Source organism: Chrysemys picta, chromosome 6 (genome assembly GCF_011386835.1).
Source record: "Chrysemys picta bellii isolate R12L10 chromosome 6, ASM1138683v2, whole genome shotgun sequence".
Taxonomy (NCBI): Eukaryota; Metazoa; Chordata; order Testudines; family Emydidae; genus Chrysemys; species Chrysemys picta.
This window is the reverse complement of record NC_088796.1, coordinates 82,993,795-83,001,605: the sequence shown is the minus strand read 5'-3', so window position 1 is coordinate 83,001,605 and position 7,811 is coordinate 82,993,795. Positions and strand designations below refer to the sequence as shown.

At 43.6% G+C, this 7,811-nt stretch overlaps 1 non-coding gene across 1 annotated transcript; it reads left to right on the top strand.

Moving 5' to 3' along the window:
• The first annotated feature begins 7,116 nt into the window (after positions 1 to 7,116).
• LOC112058923 (U6 spliceosomal RNA) lies at positions 7,117 to 7,223 on the top strand. The gene has a single exon (XR_002888095.1). It is a non-coding gene; the product is annotated as a U6 spliceosomal RNA (small nuclear RNA).
• Positions 7,224 to 7,811: the final 588 nt, after the last annotated feature.

Here is a 7,811-nt window from a genome sequence, read left to right as displayed (position 1 = left end):
ATACTTGACAGGAAACTATGCTGTTAGGGGTGAACAACTGATACAAGCTGTGTAGCTTAAACTTTCTAATGGGAAGATGTTGGTTAACAATAGATAATGGGATTTTCCTGGCTGTTCAGACAGTCACCATTCCAAGTTCACCCATCTCTCAGCTGGAAAAAACATACAAACTGGGGAGGCTATAGGGATAGGTATATGGGGCTGGAGGAGGAAAGGAAATTTATACTTGCACTGAATGATGATGTTGGCTGTGCTTCATCTTTATAATCTTGTAGAATTCCATAAATATTTGGAGCATCATCCATCTATGTTTGTTGCAATTGCTGTGTCCATATACAGCACTTGTAACTGTCAATTACAGGATGAGTTGCCTAAACGTCTACCATATGGCAAGATGTGACTGTTTCAGAATTTCTTGTTTGTACAGATTAGCTTTATCTTATTTTGTCCAAACTGTTTCTTTCTCAGTCCCAGTTGCCACATTTGATTGATAAAACAATAGCTTGTAGAGGTTTACTGAGGAGAACTGCACTACTGTGTCATAAAAGCTCTCAGCCTTATTGGCATTTCTGAGGCAATCTTGTTCACACCAGAGCATATTTACAGAATGATGTGCGGCAGTGAGAGGACAGCTATCATCTGTTGGAGCCTCTTGTAATGATCCTACAGAATAGGTGGAAATGTCAGCAGGGTGTTCTAGTCTGAAAGGGAATCCTGCTTGTCACAGCAGCTGACTGTGTGCTCCTACACTTTCCAGATTAATGAATGTTTGTGTAGGTGACTATTGTATCCTGCTATATTGTGTTGACTAAATGCAAACCTCTTTTAGCAAATACAAAGAAAAGGAGAGCATGGTGTTCTGTCCAATCTTCTCCCAGCTGTTTCAAGACATTTTCCCTGAGCTTCTCTCTGAATAAACTCAGACTGCAGTCCATTTGAAAAAAATGTGTATGAATATATTGGTCATGAATGGTGCTAGGCTGGCAGTCCTGGGGAATTAAGTCTTCCATTTATTCGCAGATCAGTACAGCATAGGCTATGACAAATTAAAGTTTCTCGGTACTGTTTCTCCTGCCGGACCATTTCTGGAGGTCAAAATAATTCAGTCCCAATGCCCCTCAGTCTTTCGTCTCTCTGCTGAGACTGCCAAGAAAGGTACCAGCTAAAACCGAATGTGGAGGTATTGGCTTTCATTTTGTAGATACTCGGCCATTGGTAAGTGGACTAAGAACTCCACATAAGCCATCAAACAGCAATCAGATAGTACCAGTGTTTTGCCATCCACCCATTTAGGCTGAATTTGAACAAATGTCCTAGGGATGTTGGCCTACTTTGCAAGTTAGACATGTCTATGTTTAAGCAGTGCATACAAATCAATAAGACACTAAATCAGTATAATCAAAAATGTGTTTCTTGCACATGTTTACTTGATATATATGTACATTGTCTCTTGTAGCTTGAATTTCTAGGAGTGAATTGTTCATATGCAACTGAACCACTTTGGTGCTAGCACTGTTTTTATTTGGCATCAAGGAGAAGAAGAAGGTGCACTGACTGCTTAAGAACAGTCTTATAAGAGGTGTGGCAGGGCACCCCTTCTGCCTCGCCAGACTTAGTGCTCCCTCATCTGGTAGGGGCAGGGTCTGGGGTAAATCAGCCCCCCACTCTGGAGTGTGTCTGTCTTCCCTCTTCGGGGTTTGTTTCTCAGAGCCTTCCCAGTAGGCCTCAGGGCAGGACTGAGGAGTGCTCCTCTGCCAAACAAAGGGGAAAAGTCTATAACGCACTGAAACAAAAGGGGATTACATTTCCTTGGACCCTCACTGGAGCAGGTGTTGTCCTGTCGCTGGACCCGGGGTGTCAGCCCTTCCCCTAAACAGGCACTGGGTTTTGGGTGTCTCCCCTATGGTGAGGAGTCTCTCAAACTGGAGAAAACCAATCTCCCTACTGCCTCTAGCCTTGCAGCAGTTTGTCTCCCCCGAGATTTTAACAGGTTTCAGGTAGCCCTTAATTGGACTCAGGTGTCCCTAATTGACCTGAAGTAACCCCTTCCCAGCTTGTAGAAAAAAGGGCCTTTAGCATTCTAGGGCTAACATGCCTGTTTTCCCAGACCCTCCTTCAGCTGTCCGGCCTGACTTTGTTACAGAGGAAAAAGGTTACAAAATGTGTGAATGAAAGAAATTAATTTAATAATTTATCTCACTTTTCAACTCTGGCACTTTCTACTCCTATTCTCATCCTTGAATATTCTTTTGGGGGCAGGAGGGAGAACAAGAAATGAAACAAAACAATTTTAAGCAGAGTTGTTAGTGCTACACAGATTCAATTATTAGACTTTTAATTATAAGACTTGGTTGTCAGTTACTTAAAACTTTACTAAACTGTAATCATTCAGGCTGAATTTTTCCATGCCCAGTGTCTGCCTCACACTGCCATTTTTAAAATATATGTATAATTTAAGCTTCAGCTAAAATGGTTTGCCCATTCCCAAAAAGGATATTAAGCAAAAATGTTTTGCCAATCTGAGACGGTGAAGGAAAACTTTTATAACCTTTAATTGATGAGCTCAGGTGCCATCATGCTTTTGGAACAAAACCTTGGAACGCTGCAAAGTGGTTGGCCTTGTGTCAGGGGTGTGCCATTTGCTGTGAAAATTTCCCCCCCAATTTGGCTTCTAAAAGAACCCCTCAGTTGGCACATGCTCAGTAGAGATTTGTTAGACTTAGGCAGCAAAACTCGCTATGCCACCTGTGCTGAGCATACTCCATCCCAGGACTGCAGAGGCTGAGCAGGACTTGTTGCAACTGCTGCTCCAGGTTGCTGTGCTGCCAGACACCAGAATTGAGAGTGGGAAACTATCTGCCCTGTGGTCTCCAGATGCTGTGAAGAGGCAGTTTGGAGGATCTGAGCTTTAGAAAAGACAAGAGCTCAAACTATGGAGGGAGATAGCAGAGAGAGTAAATTGGGACAAAGAACCTGTGGGGAAGACTGGGACAGGGTGGGCAAGGACACTGAGGGTAGGTCTACACTTAAAATACTGCAGCTATGCCACTGTATATATTTTTATTTTAATAAGGTTTTTGACACAGTCCCACATGACAGTCTCTTAAACTAGGGAAATGTGGTCTAAAAATTATTATAAGGTGGGTGCATAACTGGTTGAAAGACCATACTCAAAGAGTAGTCATCAATGGTTTGCTGTCAAAATGGGAAGGTGTATCTAGTGGGATCCCACAGGGGTTTGTTCTGGGTATGGTATAAGTCAATATTTTCATTAATAACTTGGATAATGGAGTGGGAAGTATGTTTATAAAATTTGACACCAAGCAGGGAGAGGTTGCAAGAAGATTAGAGGACAGAATTCCTCCAATTCAAAATGATCTTGAGAAACTGGAGACTTTGGTCTTAATTCAAGATGATATTCAATAAAGACAAGTGCAAAATACTTCACTTAGGAAGGAAGGAAGGAAGGATTGTAATCCCAGTCACAGGAGGTTTTTAACAAAAGGTTAGACAAACTCCTGTCAGGGAAGTTCTAGGTTTACTTGGTCCTGCTTCAGTGCAGGGGGCTGGGCTTGACGACTTCTTGAGGTCCCTTCCAACCCTACATTTCTATGATCACATACTTTTTTCCATAGCACCCTGGATCCTTCAGTGCACGGGATCTATAGTTCTCACTTACTGAATAGCCATTCAATATTTTATTTTCTCCTGGTTCAGTGTGTGGCCTATGACCTTATTTACTGACCATCATCCAAATCCTGCTCTGAAGACAGAATTAACAGCTTGTTCAGGGCTTCTTTTTAACAGTGCACATCTGTGCTATCTGTGTGCTCCACAAACATTAATTTATTTTCACAATACTCCTGCAAGATCAGGGGAAATAATTATCCGCATTTGATTAGATTGGGAACTGAGGCACAGAGAGATGGTGTCCACTAATTTTGGGTGTCCAATTTGAGATCACTAAGATCTTTTTTTGGCGTACTTAGCACTGTATACCACTTGCTGTGTTCAAAGTATAAATCCCATTAATATCCGAGGCAGTTGTGAGTGCTCAGCACATCTTCAAATCCTACTGGAGGGTCTCAAGTAGGGCATCCAGAAAATGAACATACAATGACCACTGTTGTGTATTTGGTTGTCGTGGTAATAGCAACTTGTTGTTGCTATGACAACTGAGTTAGATTATTAGGGGATAGGCCAGTCAGTTTTGGCTGGTTTTGGTTAGTTCAGTGCGTGGAAATAAATAGCTGCTTTTAAGGTTCACAGCTCTCTGTGTCTCAAGTGATTTCTTCCTAAAAGTATTGCCCCCAAGGATGCAACAAAGTAGCAACGAGGATGGGATATCTGTGCTGCCCCAGCAACAGAAGGAAGTAGAAGTCAAGGTACCAAAAAAACCAAACCTTTTTGCTGTTGGAAGGGAGTGAGAACTGGCGTGTTTGCACTGACTGTGAAACCTGAAACTAAAACCATGGCTACACTTACAGGGCCACTGGCAGGGCTGGCTCTGGCTTTTTTGCCGCCCTCTGTTGAATATTTGGGACACATCACTGATGCTACGGGTCTTCATAAGGCCCCTGCAAAAGTTAAGGCTATTGTGGAGGCTCCCCCTCCTCAAAATATTAGCCAGCTTCGCTCGTTTCTAGGTCTATTGAACTATTATGGAAAGTTCATCTCACAGTTAGCCACACTGCTGAAACCACTTCACAAACTCCTTGGGCAGAACAAGACCTGGAAGTGGACTGAAGCCTGTGATGTTGCATTTAACAAAGCTAAGGATGCAATGCTAAATTCTGAAGTTCTGACGCACTTTGATCCATCCTTACCTTTACAATTGGCCTGCAATGCCTCCCCTTATGGAGTGGGAGCCGTCGTGTCACACATTATGCCTTCGGGAGAAGAGAGACCTATTGTTTTTGCTTCATGCACTCTAAGCAAAGCAGAAACTAACTATGCCCAAATCGAACTGAGGCATTAGGAATTATTTTTGGAATTCGGAAGTTTCATCAGTACCTGTTTGGGCGGAAGTTTACTCTTATCACAGACCATCGACCTCTGACTTCAATTTTTGGACCCCACACAGGCATTCCTCCATTAGCTTCTAGTTGTATGCAAGGTTGGGCATTGTTGTTTTCAGCGCACACGTATGAAATCAAATATCGGAAATCCACTCTGCACGGCAATGCGGATGGTCTCTGAAGGTTGCCTTTGCCAGTCAAACATCAAGATACTGCCCAAAAGGAAATCTTTCACTTTGAACAGGTAGCGAATACACCCATCATCGCTACTCAGATAAAGACGGCAACTCGCATTGACCCAGTATTGTCCCAAGTTATGGACCTGGTGATGCATGGAAAATCTCGCCAAACCTCTCTGGTCTGACCCGACCTTGTTACCTACATGTCCAGGAGGATGGAGTTATCGATCCAATCTGGTTGTTTGTTGTGGGGAAGATGTGTCATTGCCCCACCACCACTGAGATCACATGTTAGAACGGCTACATTCCGGTCATTGTGGAATAATGCACATGAAGGAAATTGCATGAAGCTATTTTTGGTGGCCTGGATTAGACAGTGCTATTGAAGAGAAGGCAAGAGCTTGTATGTCATGTCAGGGTGTCAGGAATGCACCTCAGTGGGCGCCCCTACTCCCATGGGACTGGCCTGAAAACCCGTGGCAACGTATTCACGTTGACTTTGCTGGCCCCCTTGAAGGAAGCATGTTCTTGGTGGTGGTAGATGCCCATTCTAAATGGTCAGGAATCTCTATAGTGCAGTCCACTACTGCAGAGAGTACTATCCAAAAACCACGAGGACTCTTTAATTGTTTTGGTCTGCCAGAACAACTTGTAAGCGACAACGGACTGCGTTTGTCTCTCAGGAGTTTCAAAATTTTATGAAGGTAAATGGGATACACCACATCACTTCAGCAATTGGCAAGGGGACAATTATCCATTCAAAAGTGTCTGGACACCTTCTTACTATGCTACAGAAACACACCTCATGCTACGACCAAGGCATCCCCGGCCTTTCTAATGATGGAACAACAGCTGTGCGCTTGCTTTGATCTGCTGAAACCTTCTGAACCCAGACAAATTGTGCAATGTCAGCAGCAATATCAAGTCATCAGGCGTGCACCCAGAGCAAAAGACTGAACCTTTAGCCTGGGACAGTAAGTTTTGGCTCGGAATTATACTTCTGGAGTTAAATGGGTCCCTGCCACGGTCATCGCCCAACCAGGACCTGTTTCCTACACAGTCTGGACTGCAGAGAATCTGACCTGGCAGCGACATGTAGATCAGGTGTTGCCGGGTCATACCAGTCCTCAGGACATATCTTCAGTTGAGTTGTCTGACTTCACCTCTTCTGGCAAGACACCGAATCAAGAATCACCTGTTCCTGACTGTTATCCTCCATTACTGCCGGTGGGTGAGATACCCCCTTGCCCGGAACGAGCTGATACCACCTCCTCACTCATTTGCGCTACAAACCCTGAGCCCGTTGTCAGGCCTGTGCCCAAGTTACTTTCGGGTGCAACAACACCAGAAGTTCGCTGTAATCCACCTAGAGACAGACCACCTCCTCAATGGCTGGATCTTTAGCTAGGGCGAACCCATGGTTATGGGGCAAAATAATCCCCGGGGTTTAGCCAGGAATGTAGGCAGTCTACCCTCCTTCTCTAGTTTAGTGTTTGTTTTATTTAGGGGATGTTCTTATTAAGGGGGGAGGAATATGTTGTGTATTTGGTTGTCGTGGTAATAGCACCTTGTTGTTGCTATGGCAACTGAGTTAGATTATTAGGGGATAGCCCAGCCAGTTTTGGCTGATTTTGGTTAGTTCAGTGCATGGAAATAAATGGCTGCTTTTAAGGTTCACAGCTCTCTGTGTCTCAAGTGATTTCTTCCTAAAACTACTGCCCCCAAGGATATAACAACCACCAGTGAAAAGTTTGGGTTAAGTGACTTGTCTAGCATCACATAGGAATTTTGTGGCAGAAATAGAGAGAGGATCAAGTTCTCCAGTGTGTCATTCAACTGTAACCATGAGATCGTCCTGTTACTTCATGAATGAGGCAAGGGATTTCAGGATGACACACCTTCCAACTCCTACATAGGCAGTGCTTGCTTCGGCAGCACATATACTAAAATTGGAACGATACAGAGAAGATTAGCATAGCCCCTGTGAAAGGATGACACACAAATTTGTGAAGCATTCCATATTTTTGGAGGGGAGGGATAGCTCAGTGGTTTGAGTATTAGCCTGCTAAACTCAGGGTTATGAGCTCAATCCTTGAGGGGGCCATTTAGGGATCTAGGGCAAAAATCTGTCTGGGGATTGGTCCCCTTTTGAGCAGGGGGGTGGACTAGATGACCTCCTGAGGTCCCTTCCAACCCTGATATTCTATGATTCTAAGGCCAATCTTACTTAGGAAATGCCCAAACATTTGAATGCTAGACATTGCAACTTTAATATTTTGTGTGTAGCAACTTATATGACTTTACAGAACAATATTCTCCCAAGAACAATACTGTGTTTTTGTGGGTGTTCTCTCCATCTCTATGCACCTACTACAGTGTTTTGTTGTTCATTTGCTACTTGTGATATTTAGGTTTTATGCCCACCATCGCAGTGGTTTTGGCTTTGTATGTCTGTAAAGTGCCATACACCCCTGTAGAGCTGCATTAATAACGATGGTAATAGTTAGTAATAAAGTAAGCTTCTCTGGTTTACAGGCTCATATTATAATCCTCCTATGATCCACACAATTTCTGAATTAGTGAGGATCTTGCTGATTTGATATTATAAAACTGC